We start from the raw sequence: 11,046 nt of genomic DNA, 5'->3' as shown, positions 1-11,046 counted from the left end.
AGAAGCCAGATGTTATTGGAGAAGAAGATTGGAAAATTATCAATCGTGTTGCTTGCGGTACCATTCGATCCTACCTTGCTAGAGAGCAGAAATATCCATACACAAAGGAAACTTCTGCAAGTAAATTATGAAAAGCACTGGAGGATAAATTTTTGAAGAAAAACAGTCAAAATAAATTGTACATGAAGAAGAGACTGTTTCGCTTCACCTATGTTCCTGGTACCACAATGAATGAACATATCAACAGTTTCAATAAGTTGGTCACAGATTTGCAAAATATGGATGTAACTTTTGATGATGGTGACTTGGCCTTGATGTTGTTGGGGTCACTTCTTAATGAGTATGAGCACCTTGAAAGTACTCTACTCCATGAAAATGACGAAATTTCTCTCAGAGAAGTTTGTTCGGCTTTGTACAGCTATGAACAAAGAAAGGGAGAAAAACAGAAGGGCGGAGAAGAAGAAGCACTAATTGTGAGGGGTCGTCCTCAAAATCAAACGAGGACTAAGAAGGGAAGATCCAAGTCGAGATCTAGACCCAGCAAAGATGAATGTGCCTTTTGTCGAGAAAAGGGGCACTGGAAGAAAGACTGTCCGAAGTTGAAGAATAAGGCCAGACATAACAATGGAAAGGCCATTATGGATTCAAATGTAGCTGATTGTGATGATTCAGACTTCTCATTAGTTACAACAGAGTTATCAACATCATCAGACATATGGTTGATGGACTCGGCTTGTAGCTATTATATGTGTCCCAACAAGGACTGGTTCGTGAATTTTCAAGAAGGAGAATATGGAGTCATCCACACAGCGGATAACAACCCTCTTACCTCATATGGCATTGGTTCAATAAGATTAAGAAGCCATGATGGAATGATTAGAACATTAACAGATGTTCGATATGTACCGGGTTTGAAGAAGAATCTCATCTCTGTGGGAGCCCTAGAATCAAAAGGGTTCAAAATCATTGCAGAAAATGGAGTGATGAGAATATGCTCCGGTGCACTAGTGGTAATGAAGGCCAATTAGAAGAACAATAACATGTACCGCTATCGTGGTAGTACAATTATTGGGACAACGACAGTGACATCCAGTGATGAAAAAGAGGCAGAAGCAACCAGGCTATGGCACATGCGCTTAGGACATGCTGGAGGAAAATCCTTGAAAGCTCTATCTGATCAAGGATTGTTAAAAAACGTAAAGACTTGCAACTTGGAGTTTTGCGAGCATTGTGTCAAAGGAAAACAGACAAGGGTTAAATTTGGTACAGCGATCCATAATACTAAAGGCATTTTGGATTATGTACACTCTGATATTTGGGGTTCTTCCAAAACACCTTCATTGGGTGGGAAGCACTATTTTGTAACCTTTGTTGATGATTTTTCCCGAAGAGTGTGGGTATATACAATGAAGAGGAAAGATGAAGTGTTGGGAATTTTTCTCAAATGGAAGACGATGGTGAAGAATCAAACAGGCAGGAGGATCAAGTGTATTCGCACAGACAATGGAGGTGAATACAAAAATGATCATTTCAATAAGGTCTGTGAAAATGATGGCATCGTCCGACACTTCACTGTCAGACATACACCACAACAGAATGGAGTGGCAGAACATATGAACCGGACTTTACTGGAGAAGGTACGGTGTATGTTGTCCAATGCTGGCTTGGGCAAAGAATTTTGGGCTGAGGCAATTATATATGCATGCCACCTCATTAATCGTCTACCATCTGCTACTATTGATGGCAAGACACCATTTGAAAAATGGTATGGAAAACCTGCTGTAGATTATGATTCTTTGTACGTGTTTGGCTCAATTGCATACTATCATGTGAAAGAGTCAAAATTGGATCCGAGAGCAAAGAAGGCTATATTTATGGGGATTACTTTTGGAGTCAAAGGATACCGCTTATGGTGTCCAGAGACAAAGAATATTATATTCAGCAGAGATGTTACCTTTGATGAATCTGCCATAACAGATAAGGTGACAGTTGAAGATGTCAAACAAACTGGTGGTGCATCAAAGCAGGTGGAGTTTGAGGAAAAATTTATTTTTCCTACACAAGAAGCAGAGGAGGAAACTCATGAAGATTACCCTCTGGAAGAAGAGCCAGTAGAGAGGGAGATTCCAACTCAGGAACCTCGACAACAACTTGAATCAATAGCAACCAGCAGGCCAAAAAGGACAATAACGAAACCTGTTTGTCTCATAGAGACGGTTGCTTGCGCAACCTCAATTGTAGCTGATGGTGTTCCTACCACTTATAAAGACGCAATCCAAAGTTCAGAAGAAGATAAGTGGAGGATTGCCATGAATGAAGAAATACAGTCCCTTCATCAGAATCATACATGGAAATTAGCCAATCTCCCGAAGGGAAAGAAAACTATTGGGTGCAAATGGGTATTTGCAAAGAAAGAAGGATTTCCTAACCAAGAAGATGTTCGCTACAAAGCAAGATTGGTGGCCAAAGGATATGCTCAGAAGGAGGGAATTGATTACAATGAAGTATTTTCTCCAGTTGTAAAACATTCCTCCATTAGAATTATGTTGGCTTTGGTAGCACAGTTGGATTTGGAACTAGTTCAGATGGATATAAAAATTACGTTTTTACATGAAAACTTGGAGGAGGAAATCTACATGAATCAGCCAGAAGGATTCAAAGTTGCTGGAAAAGAAAATATGGTATGCAAACTTAAAAAATCGTTGTACGGATTGAAACAATCTTCTAGATAATGGTACAAGCGATTTGACAAGTTTATATTGCGGCAAAGGTACAAGAGAAGCAAATACGATCATTGTGTGTATTTGCGCAAACTTAATGATGGTTCCTTTGTATATCTTCTCCTATATGTTGATGATATGTTGATAACTTCCAAGAATTCGGAAGAAATTGATAAGTTGAAGATTCAACTGAAGGAGGAGTTCGAGATGAAGGATCTGGGTGAGGCAAAGAAAATTCTTGGCATGGAGATAATAAGAGATAGACGTTCAAAGAAACTCTGTTTATCTCAGAAAGAATATTTGAAGAGAGTACTACAGCGTTTTGGCATAGATAAGAAGACTAAGCCAATTAGTACGCCACTTGCTCCCCATTTTAAGCTAAGTACTACTATGTCGCCAAAGGATGAAACTGAACAGGAGTATATGTCAAGGGTACCATACGCAAATGCTGTTGGTAGCTTGATGTATGCAATGGTTTGTACGAGACCTGACATTTCATAAGCCATTGGAGTTATTAGCAGATATATGCATAATCCAGGAAAGGAGCATTGGCAAGCTGTGAAATGGATTCTATGGTATATTCATAGTACTGTAGATGTTGGGTTAGTTTTTGAGCAGGAAGGCAATCGGTCTGTAGTTGGATATTGTGACTCAGATTTTGCGGGTGATCTGGACAAACGAAGGTCAACTACTGGTTATGTGTTTACTTTTGCAAAGGCACCAGTTAGTTGGAAGTCTACTTTGCAGTCAACAGTTGCTTTGTCTACAACAGAGGCAGAGTACATGGCTATTACAGAGGCTGTGAAGGAGGCAATTTGGCTTCAGGGGTTGCTAAAGGAGCTTGGTATTGAACAAAAAAATATTACAATTTTTTGTGATAGTCAAAGTGCTATTCAATTAGCGAAGAACCAAGTTTATCATGCAAGGACGAAGCACATTGATGTTCGGTATCATTTCGTACGAGAAATCATAGAAGAAGGTGGAGTCACGGTGAAGAAAATTCATACTACGGAGAACCCTGCTGATATGCTGACAAAAGTGGTGACTGCGGTCAAGTTTCAACATTGTTTGGATTTGATCAACATTGTTGAACACTAAAGATTGAAGATGAAGACACAACCAAAATTTGTTATTGAGAGAAAATTGAAGATGTGGAATTTTGCCAAGGTGGAGATTTGTTGAAATTGGCAAAAGTACCACATCGGTGGATGACAATTTTGAATGAGAATTTCACCCTATAAAAGGAGGCCTAATGTTTAGGATTTAAATACACCTCTCATTTGCCTTTTATCTTCTTAAGGCATTTGTATCTTCTCTCTTTAGTATTATTTCACTTGTAATTTTGGAGTGGAATAAAATATTGATTGTGTCCGAGGAAGTAGGCAAAATTGGCCGAACCTCGTAAATTCTGGTGTTCTTTTATTGTTGTCTTATTGTCTTGTTTATTATTTAGTGGTTGTCATAATTTTTGGTATAGTAGTTGTGACTCATTCACACTATATACATTTGGCTTCCGCAACAATTGGTATCAGAGCCAAGGTACTGTCTAAGTATGCTCTGTGGTTGCAGCATAGTCTGATCTTCCACATCAGAAAAGATCTATCTTGGTAACTGAGTCAAGGTTCTGTCTGAGTATGCTCTGTGGTTGCAGCTTAGTCTGATCTTCCACACCAGAAAGGAAATAATCTTGATTTGTGTCGTCAGCTACTAAATAATATTTGTGTCAAAATGGGAGACAGTAAACAAGAAGAATCTACATCAAGTGTCAATAATACGTCATCGTTGGCATCTTCGCTTATGACAAGAATTGTGTCAAATGCGAAATTTGCGGTAGAAATTTTTGACGGGTCAGGACATTTTGGGATGTGGCAAGGCGAGGTTCTAGATGTTCTTTTTCAACAAGGGCTAGATCTTGCCATTGAAGAAACGAATCGTATGTAGAAGCTTTGAGGAATATTGTCCCGAATCTTTAAAGTTTAATACTCCCTTCGTCTCATATTAACAGTCATAGTTAATAAAAATAGTTGTCTCAAATTATTTATCATTTTATAAGTTCAAGACAAAATTAATTATTTTTTTTCTTTTTTTTACCCTTAGTAATAATTGTTCTTGAAGATGTGGATAACACATAAATAGAATAAATATTCAATGAAGAGAGATTATATCTTAAGACATAAATAAGGGTAGAATAGTCTAATCCCTTTCCTAATTAATATTTCTTAAGGAGTGTGTAAAAGAGAAATACGACACATGAGACAGAGGGAGTAGATGTTAAATAGATAGACATCTGATGGTTCAATTCCATTTCCTAGCAATATGCCTCAATATTGGTTGAATACAGCATTGATTAAACAGACTGTTCCATGAATTATGATTAAAATTTTGAACGTAGCTCTTTCTTTTACTCGATTTAATATTTTGGTATTTTGTTGTCAAAAACTATTGAAAATGTTTTCTCATAGGATAAGTAATCTTCACCATGAGAAGAAAAACAATTTCATTCAAAAAACAATTTCCACTAGTCTCACATTGTAAGCTTCCTTTTGGGTGAGTTAGATTCCACGTTCATTTTCTTTATATGATATTAGTAGAGCATATTCTTAGTTTACCTAATATTACGTTTCAATGCTAAGTTGTTTATGTTTTAAATATTCTACGCTGGACGTGTAAGGGGTTGTTAGAGTATGACAGTTGTTTCCTTGTATAATTTTTGACAATTATCAATCAATGTTAACGTTTGTGGTTAATTTCGGTTCAACGTCCATTTTCTTATCATCCACAAGATTTCTATATCTAATTGAACTTGGTAGGTTGAATCTTGACAAAACTAAAATATTCAGTAAAAGCTAAGAAAATGTCTTGACAAACTGAACATTGCAAGACTGTGACAAAGAAACATTGTGGGCTTTAGTTTGGATCTTGTAATCAGAAAATACCAATTTATTTAGCTACCTATTCAGAGGTGCTAAAAGGGTCTTTTAACAAGACAAGACATTCAAAGTTGACAAAAAGCATTTCTATAAGCTATTTTTAGGCCACAAAAAATTGTTAATCAAGTGGCTGACAAGTAGAAACATGAAGAAATAAAGAGATTAGAAAAAGGAAGGGAATTAGATCCAAAGATAGGTCAGTGTTATATGATTTTGATGGGAGGCGTGGAAGTCGAGGATTAGGGTTGAAGGTTGACAAGTAACCGTATTTTTCTCCTAGGCTTTCCAATAGTACTAGGAATATTTTTGTATTTTCTTATTCATGGTTCTTTATTATTACATGATGTGTCATTCGCGTTCGTTACCATATTACATTGTTGTTACTATTGTTTGTTGCTTGGTTACTTTATTTTCATTGTTCCTTGAGCCGAGGGTATATCAGAAATAACATCTCTATCTTTATAAAATAGGGTAAGGTATATATACACACTACCGTCTCCAGATCCCACTTATGAGATTACACTGAATTTGTTATCGTTGTTAATAGAGATTTCTCTTATTTCTCTCTATAATATTTCTCCTTTTGAAGATACCATTAATTCATACTGGCTTAGCCCATTTGAACATAAAATATTTTTTTTAATATTTCAAACACTAAACTTCAATATTTGCAAATACTGATTTAGCCATTAATATTTGCAAAGATTGAACTTCGGTATTTGAAATACTTGTGAAATATTGGTCTGAAGAGTTATCTTGGAGCAAAATGGTAAAGTTGTCTGCACGTGACCCGTAGCTCAAGGTTTCGAGCCGTAAAATTAGTGACCGTTAGGCTATCTACATCACACCCCATGGGATACGACACTTCCCCAAACCTTGCGTGAACGTTAATGTTTCATATATCCGCTTGCCCTTTTTTTAGTCTGAAGAGTATTTCAAGTAAAATAACGATTTCACTTAAAAAAAAATTCTAATTTCACAAATTTTCTTTTAACTGAAATTCATGTCTTAATAATGTTAATGCCTTGAGCCCTTGGAATATACCTAAGTTCAACTGAAAATACTTTCTTTGGAACATCCACAAGAATTCAATAGAAAGGGACAGTTCATTGTTATTATCTTGTGAAAATGACCAGATTTGCCTATTTTCTCAACCTTTTCTTGATAAGCAATGAACTCTTAATAGCCACACATAAAAAATGAGATGTAGATAGGATAACTTGTGCATTTCTGCCAATTGTCATTTGCTGTGATAAGAAAATGTTGTTCACACAAAACTTTGCCAACTGCTATTCTTCTGCTAATTTTTCTTATCTCTTTCTGAAATATAGAGACAGAAGAAGTAAACATGTAACAATTTCATATGCAAAAAAGAGAGAAATTTCTGAAAATTCAACAGGCCAAGAAAACTCCATTTTCTCTCTAAAAATTCCCAGAAAGTTTCTTGCTCAAGCTGCTGTTGGAGTCTTTGCTCTAGGATTCATTGATGCAGGGTAATTTTTCATAAATTTTTGAACTTTATTTTCATATTTCTTCACATTTATAATACATTTCAAGATGCTACAATAAAGAGAACCTCTTTTTTTTTTCCCTTTTTTATTACTCGTTGTGTCGTTCGCTTCCGTTTTTGTATTGCTTTGTTGCTATAGTTTGTTGCTTCCTTTTCACTATTACTTGAGCCGAGGTTCTATCAAAATAACCTCTCTACCTTCACAAGGTAAGGGTAAGGTCTGCGTACAAATTAGCCCCTCTCAACCCATTTGTGATATTACACTGCATTTATCGTTGTCATTATTTTTCTCCCTTTTCTTGTCTTCCCTCTAATTTTTATTTAATATTTCAGGTATAGTGGAGATTGGTCAAGAATTGGAGTGATCTCAAAGGAGAGTGAAGAATTGCTAAAAATTGCAGCATATTTTGTAGTACCTTTATGTTTATATTTTATATTTTCTATCTCTAATAAGAAAATTGAGGATTGAAAGATTTCTATGGTTTTGTCCCTATTTATTACCCCTGTAAATATTTTTTTATTATGTAAGAACATAAAATTGGAATTTCAATTTGTTTAAACAATTATCAAAGCATCTGATGGCCTTTAGGTCTCTTTCCAAAACTACTTTAATTCCAGCACTAAATTATTCTTCAAAGGATTTAGGTATATATATTGATGGTGTAAATAATTTTTTTATCTACTGTTGCTATTTAACTGGTTAAAAGTTAAAACTTGTTACTATTCTATTATATCAAAATTGCTATTAAGAGTTATGTTATATGTTAAAAAATAAATATTTGTAGGATAGACATGGACATAGTAACCATTATTGCCAGCATATTTTTAAAATTTCTTCTTCCAATCATAGTTTTTTCTGCTTTCACTAAACTGTCAGTTTAAGCATGGTAATTTGGTAGCAGTTAAGGTTAATTTTCTTTTTTTATTTCAGTATATAATTATAAATGAAACTTCAGCAACTGAGTGGATTTCCTTGATAGTATTGGTTCATCTATTAAGATTATGAAAACAAGCTCAATACTAGATCCATTATAGGCTGTGATTCAATCATATTAAATATTTGTAATTGCGTTTTGTAAGTAGCGTTCTCTAATGTGATTTATAAGTCGCATTCGCACTCCCCACCTTTTTTTGTGTTTTCTTTTTACTGCCCCTTCTCCAATTTTTTCCTATCCCCCAAGACAATTGTTGATCCTTGAGTAACTTTATCACAAAAATGATGAAAATTAACGTCAATGTGCTTAGTGGCGAAGCCATGATTTTCATTAAGGGGAGTCAAAATATAAAGAAACAAATTTACCAAGAAATCAAGGAGTGTCATTATATAGTATATATACATATTTAAAAAAATATTATCGAGCTATACATTGTAATTTTCCGGCGAAGGGGTGTCTGTTGACACCCCTTTGATACATGTGGCTCCGCCACTGAATGTGCCTTTGAGCAATCATTGAAAATCGGTTTACAAGCCATATACATAGAGCCAGAGACGGAGCTAGGGAACGTAGGGGTTCATCCGAATCTCCTTCGTTGAAAGAAAAATAATTGTATATATTACAGTCAATTAAACTATTTCGTCGTATATAAGAGAAAACTACTCCGCTTATATAAATCCTTCTTGAGAAGGTCGTTGAAAGGTGAGTTTGTCAAAACAAGGATATTTTTTGGAGAGCTTCATTAATAGTAACTGTTTTACAAAATTAAAGAATCTCATACGTACCTGCTTTTTTTCTTTAAGTATTAATTAATGTTATCAGAATATAAAGTTGCATTTGTTAAGAAATATTTTACTTCTAGAGTGAGAGTGTGAGACTTTCCTAGGCACTTTAGAAGGGATTTTTGCACAAAGAGTCGGCCGAATCCACTGTATACTTTTCCTAGCATGTGCATATAAATTATAAACAATTATACATATACTATACATGAATTATACATATATTATTTATTCGCCAACTATTTTTAGTTTAAAAGTTAGGTGAGCGACTATTTTGATTAATTCTTTTGTGAAAAGGAAGAAATCCTCAAAATTAATATTTTTCCTAAAAAGTGAAACACGTCTTCACCTAAAAGCTACAGTGTTGTTCTTGACATTACGCACACTAGTCTTAGGGTACGCGTTTTACGCGTGTACCCTATATTAATAAATATACTGTTTTAAAAAATTACATAAATATTGTTAAATAATATATTAACTTATAAAATAAAAATTAATGAAAAATATATAAGGTCCTGAAAATGACGAATATTAATCTCAATTAACTAGCTCAGTGAAAAAAAGAGTCTTGCTCATAAAAGTTCTCAATTGCGTTATTATAAGTTCTGAGCTCTTCTACAGCAATGTCTTATGAAAATATTTATATTCCTATGATCTAATATGAAAATAAACAAAACAAAACAAAAACTTTTATCAACAATAATTTGTCATATAAAACAAATTTAAAATTTAAATTTCTCTGTTTAGGAATGAAGAGGTTGGCATTACTGATAATGGACAATGTAAATTCTGAAATGACTAATTTTAACTTAATATTCTACAACAACTAACTTAATATAAAATATATCGGGAGTTATCATTTGGAATAATAATAATAATAATAATAATAATAATAATAATAATAATAATGACAACTCGTTTATTATATAGTTTGTATTCTATAATTTCATCCTTATTGCTTCGAGTTTGAATTTTTACCAGTTTGGCTCTCAATACGTACTATTATTATCAATTTTTCCAAATTTTTTGATTTATTTTACCGCTAATGGTCTTCTTATCAAAACAAATCGTTGTATCCTAAGAGATCTATCAACTTCAAAATAATTTTACTTATATAAAAAAAATTAAATTACATTCTTTTGCTAATTAGTTAATTCTAAAACTTAGTTATTTATTCTCAATATTAAAAAAATAGTTTAATTTTGGTTGATGCAAGTTCGTCACATTTGCTCATCTGTAATTTTAGATACTAAACTGTAATTATAGTTTTATTCAATAAGATTTGTATTATCAATGCGTAAGAATTTGATTTGATTTTCTGTCACGACTCAAATTTTCCTCCTTATTACGTCGTGACGGCACCTAGTCTCTACGACTAGGTAAGCCTAACATTTGCGAAATAATAAAATAAAAATATAAATTTAACAACATAACTGGGTACCATGCCGCTTGGCATGTACAATAACCAACTATTTCAAAAATAATACACAGTAATCCCAAAACCCGGAACATCATGAATCACAAACTACAAAAGGAAAATCTAGTGTCTCTATACATTAGAGTCTAGCAAAAGAAAAATACATAAGATAATGGACATGTGAAAGAGTAGAAGAGGACTCCGAGGTCTGCGGACGCGGCAGATATACCTTGAAGTCTCCAAAGCTGTCTCGACTCACTAACAGTGCGGCTGATAAGGAACACATAGATCTGCACACGAAAATATGTGCAGAGAGTAGCATGAGTACACCACAATAAGTACCCAGTAAGTGCCAAGCCTAACCTCGGTCGAGTAGTGACGAGGTCAGGTCAAGACCCTACTGGTATATATAATAATAAAGCAAGGCAGGAATGAAATATCGCAGTAAAATAAAGACTGAAATTTAACAAGAAAGAATTCATCGAAGGTAACAGCTCAGTACACATAAATACAACAGGGGATCTCCCGAGATACCGTCTCGTAGTCCCAAACGTAAATGTGTAGGGGGGATCTTCCGGAATATCGTTTCGTAGTCCCAAGATTCCAAGATGTGGACCCCACTGTCAATTTTTCGAGCGGAGTTGGGGATTTTTGGTAAATTGTTAAATTGTAAGCATTAGAGTAAGTTGTGATTCATTTGCACGTTGTTTGAATAGATACGAGTCGTTTGGCTTGAATTGAAAAGATAGGAAGGC

The 11,046-nt window shown here is 34.4% G+C and overlaps 1 non-coding gene across 1 annotated transcript; it reads left to right on the top strand.

Moving 5' to 3' along the window:
- Positions 1–6,884: 6,884 nt before the first annotated feature.
- Positions 6,885–7,734, top strand: LOC104085841 (uncharacterized). The gene is made up of 2 exons (XR_011412157.1): positions 6,885–7,143; positions 7,494–7,734. It is a non-coding gene; the product is annotated as an uncharacterized protein (transcript).
- The last annotated feature ends 3,312 nt before the right edge of the window (positions 7,735–11,046 follow it).

The sequence above is a fragment of the Nicotiana tomentosiformis genome, chromosome 11 (genome assembly GCF_000390325.3).
Source record: "Nicotiana tomentosiformis chromosome 11, ASM39032v3, whole genome shotgun sequence".
Classification (NCBI taxonomy): domain Eukaryota; kingdom Viridiplantae; phylum Streptophyta; class Magnoliopsida; order Solanales; family Solanaceae; genus Nicotiana; species Nicotiana tomentosiformis.
The sequence above is the reverse complement of the archived record's forward strand: the minus strand, read 5'-3'. Positions and strand labels throughout refer to the sequence as shown.